This window comes from Miniopterus schreibersii (assembly GCF_964146895.1).
Source record: "Miniopterus schreibersii genome assembly, chromosome: 14".
In the NCBI taxonomy this organism is placed as follows: Eukaryota; Metazoa; Chordata; class Mammalia; order Chiroptera; family Miniopteridae; genus Miniopterus; species Miniopterus schreibersii.
In genome coordinates this window covers 18,011,522-18,025,064 of record NC_138114.1, presented here as the reverse complement: position 1 = coordinate 18,025,064, position 13,543 = coordinate 18,011,522, and the positions used below count along the sequence as shown (strand labels likewise).

The 13,543-nt window shown below is 55.7% G+C and overlaps 1 protein-coding gene across 2 annotated transcripts in view; it reads left to right on the top strand.

Moving 5' to 3' along the window:
• Window positions 1–409: 409 nt before the first annotated feature.
• The window catches only part of CHST3 (carbohydrate sulfotransferase 3), a 38,067-nt gene continuing 24,933 nt past the window's right edge, over window positions 410–13,543 (top strand). The window contains exon 1 of one of the 2 annotated variants that reach the window (XM_081158787.1): window positions 410–1,009. The gene's annotated coding sequence lies outside the window, so the exon portion shown is untranslated. Of the gene's footprint in view, window positions 1,010–5,009; window positions 5,097–13,543 lie in introns of those variants that run through there. The other variant, XM_081158788.1, reaches the window with a different exon arrangement.

Sequence of the window (13,543 nt, the reverse complement as noted above, 5' to 3'; positions counted from 1 at the left end):
AGCCCTCTACCTTGTACCCCAGAGCCGGCGCTGCGCAGCTGGGCACTGGCCGTGGGAAGCACCTGGGTCTTCACCCCTCCAGCAGCCCCTGGCCCGAGGCGCCAGCTGCCAGGGAGGGTCTGAGGGTAACAGGAAGCTGCTCCATCTGGCCCGCGAGGACCCTACTTCCTTCTCACTTTCCGGGTGGCAGAGAGGGGGTGTTATGGTCTTTGGAAGCTGGGGGGGGGGCATCCTTTGACCCTCCCGCGCCCCCCTCTCCTCCCAGGGCAGAGAGAGTGGAAAACCCGCGCAGAGGGGTGTCTCCGAGGAGCGAAGCCACGAAGATCTCCCCACCGCCTCCCCCCACCGACCCACCCGGGGCCCGGGAGCTCCTCCCCGCCTCTCGGGGAGGGGGTGGGGATCCGAGCGGCCCCAAGCGAGTCCCCCGGGAGGGGCGGGCCGAGGGGCAGCGCCCGGAACAAAGGCCCATAGAGGGGTCCCGGCGAGCGAGATTCCCCGGGGGCGGGGGCCCCTCCCCGCTCAGCTCCTCCCTCTCCTGCCCTTCTCCACCCCGAGGCCCGGCCGGCACGCACCCGAGCCGAGCCAAGTTCGCCAACGGTTCCCAAGTTGTCGGCGCGCAGGGGTGGGAGCTGGGTGGGGTGAGGAAGAGGAGGAGGGCTCCCCAGGCGCCTTGGCCGCGGTTCAGGAATCCGCCGCCGCCGCTCGCCGCTCGCCGCTCCGGCCCGAGCGGGACGCCAGCAGCGCCGAGCTCTCGCTCGCTCCCCGGGCAGGACGGCGCCCGCCCGGCGCCTCCTCTCGCCCCGCGTGCGAACCGGCGGGGCCGCGCTGCTCCGCCCGCCCCCCTTCCCTCGCTCCCCGCCGCCTGCCCCCGGGGAGGGTGCCGAGCCCGCGCCCCGAGGGAGCTGGTTCCGCCGAGACGGGGGCGAAGCTGGGAGCGGATGCCGCCGGCGCCGGACCCCGGCCGCGGAGAGTCGGACGCGCCCCCGCCGGAGGAGGCTCGGCGGCTGCGGTAAGTCGGGGACCGGAGTCCCAGAGCCGCCTGCGGGGCGCCGGGAGGCCGTCCAGCCGTGCGCCCCCTACCTTCCCTCCCGGTCCCGGCGCGCGCGCCAAACTTTGGAGGAAGAGGGGGCGAAACGCAGGGTCCCGGCTCGGGGAAAACTCCACGCAGGCGCCCGCAGCCTCCACACCCCCTGCGCCCGGGTTCGCGGCGGCCGGGTCCACGCCGCTCGGCGTCGCTCAGCCCGCGGCGCCGCGCACACGCTCCGAGCAGGCGCCCCGGCCGGGCGCGCGGGGAGACCCGAATGTACCGCCCCGGAGCGCGGCGGCCCCGAGCCTCAGACCTAGCCTGTCCCCCTGCCCTTAGATAAACTCACGGTCTTTGTCTGCTGCCCCTGCTGCCCCCCCCCCGAAGAAGCCCCCCCCCCCAAAAAAAAGCGATGGGCTTGGGAGGGGCTGTCTTGTCTTTGAAAAGTCGTGGCCAGGACCCCGAGGCCGAGAAGTGGGGAGGGGAAAGCAGACATTGCGGTGCCTTCTCGGGGTTCACCAGGAGCGAGTTTGGCGTGGAAACTCGGTGTCTGGGTGATGTGTCTGGGGGTGCGCAGCCCTTCGGGAGGCGAGGCCCGGAGAAAGGAGGGAGTGATTCATCCGCTCAGACCTGGCCGCTGGGGTCTGTGAGCCGGGAGGCAAAGGCTGGCGGCCGGTGCTGAGCTGGACAGCTGGGTGGTGGCCCTGACGGGGCCTGCGAGGGAAGCCCAAGCCCTTCTTACCCCTGCGGGTGCGCCTCCTCGGAGGGACTTTCCTGGGGCGGCGGGCGGGGGCAGCTGAGAAGATTCCAGGCTTAGGTGTGGCCGTGCAAAACCGAGCGGGGGTGTTTAAGATCCCAAGGTCAGGGAGAAACCAGGGTGGTCCTGAAGCCTTATTTATTTTCATTGCACCTCCGGTTGTGTTTGTTTTCGGGTGTCCTGAGGCCCCAGGATGCTTCAAGGGTTGTCCTGGACCTAGCACAGTGCCTGGTACTCAGTAAATAGTTGTTTGGCCAATAATGACAGCAGTAATTAATACCTGTTAAGCACTCACTGTGAGCCAAGCCCGGCGGCCTGAGCTGGGTGGGAATTGGTCCTTCTGCAGAAGAAGGGTCCTCAGTGTTTCCAGGGAGCCCTGCCTGACCTGTTTGAGGCAGTGGCTCAAGCAGCTCATTCCATGGTGCCCCGTGGGCTGGCATCGGGGACTTGAGCTTCATCACTGGCATCTGCTCCCCTAAGAGGGGGAGCAGGAAAGTCTTCATTTCTGCAGCTCGCTGAGCCTGAGCGCGTATCTTCCAGGCTTCTGCTGGCCGTGTTGGTGATGGGTCTCGTGCAGGGTCTAGGAGCAGCGTCCTCCAGCAGGGGCTCGGCTCCGTGGTGGCAGCAGGTGGAGGAGCCGTCTCAGTCCCTGTGGGTGCCTCTGGGCTAGCTGGCATGAACTTCCCAAAAGAGAGCAACAGCTCGTGTTCCTGGAACTGTGATTGCAAGCAGTCTTGGGAATGATTCCTGACTGGCACAGGATTAAGAGTGCGCGAGGATGTGGGGCTGCGTAATTGTAAAGAAGAGTGTCATTCCCACCCCTGTCCCTTTGTGACTAGGGTCAGTGTGCAATTCAAGCCTTTAAATGGTCTTAATGCTGAAATTAGCAAAGTATGTGGGCAGCACCCCAGAACTTTGGCTCCAGATGAGAGAGGGAGTGATCTGGGCTTGGCCATCCCCAATTTTAGGTGGGATGCTGCATCCAGTCCCTTCCCAATATCACCTTTCCACCTTAATTATGTCTTTTGTGAATCAAGTACTCCTAATACATTTTCTCACTAAGTAAGCCCTTACATACACCTATGAGGTTAGCATTTTATCACTACCTTAGAGATTAGGAAGACGAGGCTCAGAAAAGTTAAGCACGGTAAGTTTTTCAAGGTCACACACCTGGTGAGGGACAAAGCCAGGATTTGAACCAAGGCAGTCTGACTCTGGACCCATGCTCTCTCCCCCATGCCAGGCTGTTTCTAAGTCCCTACTGGTTCTCCATGGCAACAAGGAAGCAACAGTGATGCAGTACTAGCATGGTCCTGGGCCTCTACTGCAGTTCTCTTTTTCCACACACTCTGCCCAGCCTGGGTTGCACCGTGGGCCATGGGAATCAAAGGCTGGGCGGCACCAGGCTGCTAGAGCTTTCCATGTGGATCTGGAGTCAGGACAAAGTGGGGGCTTAGGAGTGATTTCAGAGAGATGTTGCAGTAATTCCAGTGAGAGATAATTCGTGGCTTATCTGAGATGTGGGGACAACGCTGCCACAAGTCACAAGTCACAAGTTTGGGGTTGGAAGAAATTGCCAGGTAAACATGTTCAAATGGATTACTATATTCCTTTCCCTTTTTGGCCCTGACTAGGATAGAAATCTATTACACAGGGAAACCAGCCCCCACCTGCAACATCCTGCCATCACTCACGTGGTAAATATAAAGGGACATGTCACGGCTGTCCTTCTCACCCCTGCACCAAGCACCCCAGAGAGCTGGACTCCTCTGAGGTGTCTGATCCTCAGGAGAGCCAGGGCAGCGGGGTAGGAGGTGGGGGTGACAACCACATGGCTCGCCTGGTCCCCAGCTTGTGCTTCCACACATGGACCCCAGAAAGGGACAGTGGTTACTGTCTCCACTTAACAGATGAGGCTCTGAGAGGTACAGTGGGTGTCCAGGATCCCACTGCTAGGGAACTGCAAGCCATGCTGCTTCAGGACACCCTACAGGCCTTTATGGCAGAGTGTTTTCAGTCTGGTTGGTACTCTATACCCCCGAGGGCTGAGCAGGGGGTCCTTACTGCTCTGGGACAGGGTCCTTACTGCTCTGCCTACCCCCAGCTCTGCCCCCAAAGCCTCGGATACAGGTTTCCATAGTATGGGAAGAGCTGGCAACCTTAAACAAGGAGCCCTGCCCAGTGGCCCCAGGAAGCCCACCTGGGTGTGTTCCGAGACCCTTTGCAGTGCCCAATTCCCTCTTCCCTCTCCCCACTCCACACTCCCCTGGGGAGTGGACATGCTGTCCAGGATGGGAGTTGGAAGGCGGGGTGGGGAGACACTGCCCCACCCGAGGGACAGGGGCTCTTCATCTTTGGACCCCTGGCTCCATCCCAGTGTTGGACGCATGGAAGTACTTGGGAGCATTGACAGACAGTAAGCGAAGGCTAGGGACAGGCTGAGTACCTCCGCTGAGAAGTCACAAAGCAAGGGAGCCAGGGGAATCTTAGTCATGGGGATTCAGAGAGAGGTCTCTGTCCTTCATGAAGTCACACAGTAGGAAAGGAGACAGCTCTCCTTTTCATTCCTTCAACAGAAATACTTGTCCTTTTTTCTTCTCTGATGCTAAACAAATGATAAATGCTGTTCGCTCTGCCCTGAGCGCGGGTTCCACAGCCAAGCGTGGCGTGGTCCCTGGCCAAGTGGACAGTTTGCTCCGTGCTTGAAGGTGGACCTCCGTCTCCACTGCCTCAAATCTAGCTGGTTGCTCCTGCACCCCTCCACCCCCACCGCACCCCCAGTGGGAAGGGAGGGGGCAGGCAGGCCCCAGGAGCCCCTGACCACCGGTAACTTCATGGCTCTACGCCCCATCCCTCCCTCTCTCTGCTCCCCCCTCCTAGTCTTCCCCACAAAGCTGGCATATGCTGAGGGGTTTTTCTGGGCCCTGGGAAATTTATCACTGGGGTTCCCGAGGACTCTCTGAAAAGGATTTGGAGGAAAAGTGTGGAAAATAAATAAGCCAGTTCCCAGTTCAGCCTCTCCCGAATGCCACAAGTAAACAACCATTTCAGAACCAGCCTAGAGGCTCTGTTTTGGTCTCCCCTCCCCTGGTTACACCTGGCTCACTGGCTGCCTTTTCCAGCTCCCTCCTTCCTGCCCTTCCCAGTCCAGCCCCTCCTCCTTGACTTTGGGAGCTTTAAAAGTCAGGGAGCACACCCACCATTGGCCTGTCCTTGTGCTACAGGACACTGGCACATTGGCCTGGCAGCTGGGGCAAGAGGAACATGTGGGAGAAAAGATCTCCGGGGGCTGCAGCTCAGGCCCGCTTCATCTGAGTAAGTCTCCCAGCCTTGCCTGCTCAGCGAGGCAGAGGGTGGTCTCTAGTTGGCAAGTTTGGCTTTGATGATGGAGAATGGTGGGGGCTTTTTCAAGTTTTGTGGCATCTGAGGAAGCTTTGGGTCTTAAATATCTGTTTAGAGTAAATGGACCCAAGCTAATTGTCCTTGTGGACCTCCAAGGTGGGGCTCGGATATGAAGAAACCCTCGAAAACCATACATTTACGTTGTAGGGCTTCTAGACTCACTAGAATGTCAAGGTTCTTTGCTTTTGACCCAAGTCATATCAGCTTAGGGTGCTAGTGGGGTGTCTGTAAAATAGGAAGCAAATTTGTGATAACTTAATAACGTCAATTAACTCAATTGACCCACTCTAGAACCCAGCACCCAGCGAACCAGGGCTCTGGGGTAGGGGCAGTTTCCTGGCAGGGGTGGAAATTGAGGGCCCCCCTCAGACCCAGGGAGTGGCTGAGGGGCCTCCCCATGGTAGGTGGCTAAGCCAAGTTTGGCCAGCAACTGAAACCGCCGGGATCTGGGGAGCGGGCACTACTACAAGGCTTGGGGTGCTGCCTCTGGGTGGGGAGTCCCTTTGTCCTGCTGCTGCCAAGTTGCAAAGTGGGAATTTGGGGTGAGCGAGCCCCATAGCTTGCAGCCTTGGTGGGAGAGAGTTTGCACACCCACATACTCACAGGCCATCACATACATTGTCATGGGCTGAAATACACACACACACACACACACACACACACACGGAACACTCATTCCAAAACACAAATTATGTAATAATTTAGAGCATGTATACTAAAGCCAGAATGCCTGCAGGGCTGCTTAACAGCTCTGTAACCTTGGGTAAGTTACTTCACCTCTCTGGGCCTAGGTTTCCTAAATAGTAAGAGATGGTAGTAAGTCATAGGTCACAGGTCTGTAAGTGAATTAATATCTGGGAGAGTTTAGAAATGTGCCTATACATAGAGTTAGGCTTCCGATGAAAGTTGTTTCCTAAGCAGGCTGCACAGCTTAGCCGGCTGCAAGCCCCCTCTCCACACTGACCTGTGTTCCAGCCTCCCTGTGTGTGTGGGCATGCCTGTTCATACATGCCGTGCCATGCCTGCGCCTGCGAGCCCACACAGCTACCTGAGACATTTGGCCCTGGGCCTCACCCGCGCTTCCCTCTTCTCCCTTCCTCTCCAGCCGCCTCACCATCTGCAGGATTCTGGAAAGTGCTAAAGTGTCTGAGCCAAAGCAGCCCTATCTGAGGAAATATTTTGAAAACAAACTGAGCCACCCCCTGGCTGAGACTGCACTGATTTTCAGCAAAGAATTTCACAACTCCGATCATGTGGGCAGGCAGGGCTGTGGGGGAATGGGGTGTGGGAGGGGGTGAGGGACGCCTGCCTGTCCTCTGGAGCAGGCCCCATTGCTGCAGGTTTAAGGACAGACTTTCTCGGAAAGGCCCAAGATTAGAACCTGGAATCCATGAGTCAGTCATGAAGGGGAAGTCACCCCTGACCACAAAGGTCAGACACCTTGGCTTATTTTTATTCTGAGAGACTCTACTTTTATTTCACTGTCCCTCATCTCTCTGGTTTTTTTTAATCGTCACCTGAGGATATTTTTCCCATCTCTTTTCGGGGGGGGGGGGGGAGAGAGAAACATCGATGTGAGAGAGAAACATCGATTGGTTGCCTCCCTCACACACCCCGACTGGGGCCCAGGATCGAGCCTGCAACCGAGGTACCTGCCCTTGATCGGGAACAAACCCGAGACCCTTCAGTCCTCGGGCCGATGCTCTAACCACTGAGCCAAATCGGCCAGGGCTGTTCCTCATTCTTTGCATCTGGTACAGGTGCCTAGGGGCAGGGTGATAGCAGCTCACATGCACAGCACCATTCTTAGCGTCTTTCGGGCCTGTGCTCACTGAGTTCTCCCAGGAAGCTCCGGGAGGTAGGTACCGCTGTTTTTGCCATTTAACAGCTGGGCACACAGAACCAGACAGGCAGATCAGGTTGCTGGCTTCCCACAGCTGGTGAGTGCAAAGGGGGGTCTGAGCCCTGCAGTCTGGCTCCAGTCAGTGCCCTCAACCTGCTATGGTACCACCTGTGTATGTGTGTGTCCTGCTGTGGCTACAGCCTGAGAGGCTGAATGGCACACAAGAACTTTTTATAGTTTATTTCATAACCGTGGCCAGGGTGTGCCACTGGTTCAGGCCAGGAAGCTCTGGGGAGGCTGCCTTCAGGGGTAGGCATGGCCCCTGTGGGCACCACAAGTGGATGTTTGAGCCTTGCTTTCCCCAGGCTGACCTGGGCAGGGCCTTTCTGATGGTACAGCAGCCTGTGTCACAAAGCTAGCTGATTGCCTCTCTCCTTGGCAATGACATGGTCTCAGGAAGTGGCATAGATAGATGGCAGCAGGAGGGATTTAAATTCATAAAGAGGAACTAGCAGATCGGGGCCTCTGTTTCCCCTATGGCCATTCCAGCAAGACAGAAACCCCACCGTGGAGTGAGCACCGAGCTGCTTGGGACACCTAATGCCCAGGCCCTGTGACCTTCCAGTGAATATTAGCCCCCAGCCTCTTCTTTCACCAGCCCTCACCTTGTACTCAGTATTCCAAGTTTCAAACTGTCTTAATTTCCCAGCCACACATGCCCTGCCCTCTGTAGCCTTTCCAGCTGCTGAGAACTCTCTCCTTCCTCCTTTTATTGTGTCCAGCTCCCATTCATCCTCAGGCCTCAGCTTGGATGTCTCCTTCTGGAAGCCCATCTAGATCAGCAGCCCTCCTCAAGGCTGCCTGCATGTCCCCTGCGTCGCACTTTCCCCTCCTGTGTGGCCACTGCTGGTTTCATGGTCTGTGCTCTCCACTGCGTATGAGCTCTGCAAGGCAGGACAGTGTCTGCCTTGTTCACTTCGTGGCCTCAGTGTTTAGCCAGCCCCGGGCATGTAGTGAGTGTGCATAACTGATTGTGGACCATGAGTGATGGATGTGGTGTGGGGCCCTGGGATGAAGGAGGCCTGGATCTGCCCCTCCAGGAGGTACTGGCTGGGCAGATGGGAAAGTGCCCTTTCTCCAGGATAGGATGCTCTGCTGGGAGTGATCTGTGTCTGGTAGAGGTGGTGGCAATCATGGTGAGTGGGAGGGGGCAACTCATGTGGAACAGAGGCCCTGTGTGGAACAAGGAAGGAATGGGAAAGTGGGATCCTGAGTAGATAGCTTCTCATAGTCATTACTCTGTGGGTGCTGGGCTAAGAGCCCAAGGATAGGCCCGAAACTCTCCGAGAGGCCCCTGTGAATTAGGTGGACTGGTGGGTGATTGCACTAGGTATGGGCCCCACTACTCAACCCCACCAGCAAGTGCTTCTTACTCCTGTCCTCTTTGTGAACCGATATCTGTTCAGCCTCTCTAGGGTTCAGCCCTGACCCGCAGGCAATGGAGGCCTTCAATGGCTGAGTCCTAGCCCCTGAGCAGAGAGAAGGAAGCCCAGCTGGCAGGCTGCCTCCCTGGGGCCCCCTGGGGGTGGTTCCAGCTGCAGCCCTCAAGCTGTCCTCACAGAAGTAGTGGGGCCCCGAGTACTGCATTCTCCCCCACACAGCCAGGGAGCACACATGAGGGTGCTGTGGCCCGGGCATTGCCTATCCAGGTACTGCATACCTACTCATGCTTGATACTATGCAAGGTGGAGGGAGGGTAGCAGAAGGCACCCCTAGGCTAGGAGAGAGGACAGGCACAAAGGTGGACATGAAGGAAGACTTGGGGAAGGCTTCATGGGGAGCTGGGCACTCCAGTGCAAGAAGGGAACCTGGGCAAAAGCACAGGATGGGAAAGTTCATATCAAATGCAGGGATGGTGAGGAATCTAGCTGGACTGAACAGTAATTTGTAGGATATACAAAGGAGAGAGAGAGAGAGAGAGATGAGGCAGGACAGAGTTGTTGTTACATATGTAGGTTCCAGAGCCAGGCTGCCTGCATGGAAATGAAACTGGACACAATGGGCCTGGGCTGCCTGTCGCCATGAGCCAATTAAGCAGAGACAGGGTTGAACGATATATGAGCGTTTATTCCAATAATGCCAGCAGTATGGGGGGAGCAGCAGGATTTGTCCAAATAAAATCTGCTCTCCTCTCCCCTTACTAGCTGGCTGATTATATAGGGATAAGGAATGAAGGTGGGAGTGGGGGGTGGCTGCAGGGTATGAGTCTTCTAGGATCTTGAAGTCTGATAACAAGGTAGTTAATTTTCAATGGTGTTCAAACTCAGCTCCACCAGTTCCTGGAATCTGAGAACGGTCAGCATTCCTGAGGCAAACTCCTGGAGGGGGGGTCAGGCTCCAGGCACAGCAACCAAATCAAAGTGCATCCTGTCCTTTGTCTATTCTCAAAATTCATTTTCTTTTTTGAGCAATGGACCCAGCCCAGCCCCAAGGTGACTCTTATCTTTTTACAGCTCTACTTTTCTTCTTGTAGCACATCCTCCAGTTTCCCAGTGTCTGTAGGAAAACTTTGAAATCTTCACCCGAGGATATTTTTTCCATTGCTTTTCAGAGAGAGTAGACGGGAGAGAGAGGGAGAGAGAAACATTGATGTGACAAAGACACATCGCCTCCCGCACAAGCCCCTACTGGGGCCGGGTTTTGAGCCTGCAACAGAGGTATGTGCCCTTGACTGGAATCGAACCTGGGACCCTTAGTCCTCGGGCCAACTCTCTAATCACTGAGCCAAACCGGCCAGAGCTATAGGAAAACTTCTTATCTATAGTTAGTAAGATAAATAACCATTAAACACCCGTGCTCCTATTCCTATTAGGTGCCCTCCCCCCTTTCACAATCACAGTCAACAGAGCATGATCAACATCTCTACCTCCAACAGAAACATTGCTCCTCACTTACTGGCTGTGCAACCATGACCAGGTTGCTTAACCTCTCTGTGCTTCAGTTTTCTCATCTGTAAAATTGAGGTCCTAACAGTATCCACCGCTTGGGAATGATAGGAAAATAAAGTGTGTTTCTATATAGTGTTTAGAGCAGAGCCTGGCACACAGTGAGCATCAAGAAGAGATATTATCCTTTTTTAAAAATATGGTTAGAAAAGTAATTGAGGTCAGATTGAAGAGGCCCTTGAATGTCATAGTTTCCATTTGCTAAGCACCTTCTGTGTGCCAATCACTTTACAGATGTTCTCACTAAGCCCCACACCACCTAGCAAAGCTGTTAGCAATGTCTCCATTTTACTGATGAGGAAACTGAGGCTCAGAGACGTAGAGTAGCCACCCAAGGTTGCTCAGCCTGGAGGAATCAGAGGCAGTGATGAAACCAGGTCTGTCTGGTCTTCCCTCAGTGTAAAGATTAGATGTGACTGAGCAGCATGAGGGTGTGCCCTGGGCTAGGGTTGCAGCCAAGAGCAGAGCATGGACACTGTAGCTATGCGTCCCTGGGGCAGGGGGTAATAGGGGAGATGTTGGGCAAGCCTGGAGGGCAAGGAGATGGGAGGCCCTGAGGCCACAGCACACAGCTCACCATTCAGATCCCAGGGGCAAGCACTGAGTCATTTTGGGAAAACATGACATCACTGAGTCTGTCTGCTGCCCACCTGCCAGTCTGCCCTCTGTGGTTCTCCTGGTGACCTCGTGCCCAAAGTCCTGCAAGGGGACCCTCATACCCCAGGTGGCAGGACCAGGTCAACTCCCCAGCTTCCTGTCCTGGGTTCTGCTCCCCATCACTGTTTCCCACTTTCTCATCCCTTCCCTCCCTACCTGGGGTCTCCACCCCCACTCACAAACCCAGCTGAGGCAGGAGCTTCTGGAAGTCGTAATGGGCATGAAGAGCTTCCAAAAGGGCCTCCATGCCAGACCTCCAATTGGAATTCTGGGTGGGGAGGGCACAGCTCGGGAGACTGGTTGAGCTGTTAGAGCTACTTTTCCTTTGCTAATGATGCCTGCTATTCTCTTGGAATCACTTTTTAAAGGAAAGCCTGTTTGAACTGTGTGCCCAGCACTACGCCAGGTCCCAGCGTCCTCTGCGTTTCTGGAAGGTACCGTTGAGTATCTGGGAGCCCTTTATGTACTAAGCTTCCTCAGGTTGAGTGATTTATTTGCATCAATTGGATTGCATGAGGTAGCTCCATTTTTCAGATGCCAACACTGAGGCCCAGAGAGGTTAGGTGACTTATCCAAGGTCACACAGCCAGAATTCAAACCCTCAGCTGTCTAACTCCAGATGTGCCTGTGCTCTTAGCCACTTCACAAATGAAGCCACCAGAGCATAGCAGGAGGTGGAATGCACTGAATGTGTGTGTGCACACAGACAGGAAGTGCCAGGGCGATTTCATCTCAGTGTGTGGTCACTTACCAGAGCTCCTTGGAGAGTGTGGATCCATTCAGGAGGTGGCAGAGAGTGCTCAGCCCCTGGCCATGCAAACCCTGCTGGCATGGCCTTTTGGGGGGAGACTCTCCCTTCTGGAAGGAGCACAGGAGCTCAGGGAGCCCCTGTCCTGTTTTCGGTGGGCCAGACCCGGAAAAGGAGTTTGAGTCAAGCCAGGGGCGAGTGCCAGCTTCCTCAGCCCAGTCTGTTGGCACAGGATGTGGGGCTGCCACAGTTGCCACTACAGCTCCCTGCATTCTATGCCACCTGCCCTGCAGCACCCCAAAGGAGGGGCCTGTGACCAGCCCTGCACTGAGTCGAGGGAGGGGCATGATTATCCCCATTTTCCAGGTGAGGCTTAGAGGTTTTCTGGCTCTCTGAACTCCCTGAGCCAGAAAGGGGAGGAGCCGAGACTCACGTCTTTCTGGAGAGAGAGACAGAGACAGAGACGGAGACAGAGAGCCTGCCCTCTGCCCTTGAGCAGTGCAGGCTGGCTCTGTTCTCAGGCTTGCATTTCTGATTCATTCTGCAGTTCCCCAGTCCCTGTGTTGAGGGGCAAATGACCCTCTGGGGTGAGACAAAAGCTCTGATTTCAATTAGGCCATGAGTCACCATTTTTCCAGAAGCACTTTTAAAGCTATAGGAGCTCTCCCCAGGCTTCAGGTTGGGGGGCAGGTTTCTTCTCTGAGCCCCTGCCAAGTGCCAACCTCACCCTGGTCCTGGCAGTGCCTGTCCCCGGAAAGGCCTGGAAACAAAGGACCTCGGTGATTATCTAGCATGTGATGGGTTGCCTTGCTCTCAATGGACAGGTGCCAGACTCCCAGAGCTCTGAGGGTCTGCAGCCTTTAGGGGTCCCTCACCCCCTTTCATGTCCAAGTCCCACGTGCTTAGCACAATTTTAGTTGCCCTTCCCAACGATATCTGGGAACTCCTCAGAACCCCACAGTCTGTAGGGCGACTCCTCCTGATACTGCCCCCTCAGCCCCCAGGTACCCTCAGGCCTTGGGGTGGCCACTCCTCCCTCTACAGAAGGGAGGGGATCCAAACCAGGCACTCCCTCCTCCTCAGTCCCAGCCCAGTCACTACAGTCATTCTGGAGAGCTGCCCCTTTTCTCGCAGAGAAAGTAGACTTATTAGGCTGGAGGGGCGGTTTTGCTTCTCAAGGCCCCCAAGCCTTCCTCTCCAGTTTTACCTCTGCTTACACTCAGAGGCCTTTTAAAATCACTTGTCCAAAATGAGAGAATCTTGCCTCTACTTCTACAGGTAGCAAACTGGTACTTGCTTTTATTTTATTTTTTTAGTTTGATTAAATTTTATAAAATAATACATGCCCATGGTACAAAATTGAAAAGGTAAGAAAAAAGGCATATGGTAAAATCTCTTTCCCATGCCTGCCCTAGACATCCAGGCCTCTCTACAAAGGACACCAGCATTATCAGTTTCCTGTGTGGAAGCCGCTTTTAAATTGTCCAGTTTTGAAGCAATTAAGATCGTACTTATTGGGCGTTCTGTTCCACCACTAGTCAAACTGAGGCACAACCTGGAAAATAGGTGCAGAGTCTGGCCCTGTCCACAGCTGTTCGTGTGACCACTGCCTGGGATCATTGCTAAGCACCTGCTCCCTCCCAGGCTGTGCCCTCGTCTCAGCCCCCACCCTCGGTAGTCACCTTTGACTCCATCCACATGACACACAACCAAGGCCCTCACGTCCCTCATCCCCTGCTATCCCAGCAGCTTCCAAGGTGGCATTCCCAGATTCCTGGTGAACTCTGTTCCTGGCTGTTCCTTCTTCATTTTCCCTTCTTGCCTGGCTGCGCAGGGGCCTGCAGCTGGGCCTATGGGGTAGAGGCCTGGCCATGGTGCTCTGACCAGACCATGCTGCCTCTTGGCCAGACTATGTTCAAGGTCCCCTCCGTGTGGGGCTCACACACGCAGGGCCCACCCTTCACTCCCAGCCCCGAGTGTGACCCGAGGCCTCCCTTGCTGCCCTCTTTTCCTCCCGTCCCATCCTCTCTTCTCCCCTCACCACTTTGCCAAGCACCCTTTTTGCACCCTTTCCCCCTTCCTTTCTTCTTTCCTTCGTTAGTTATTT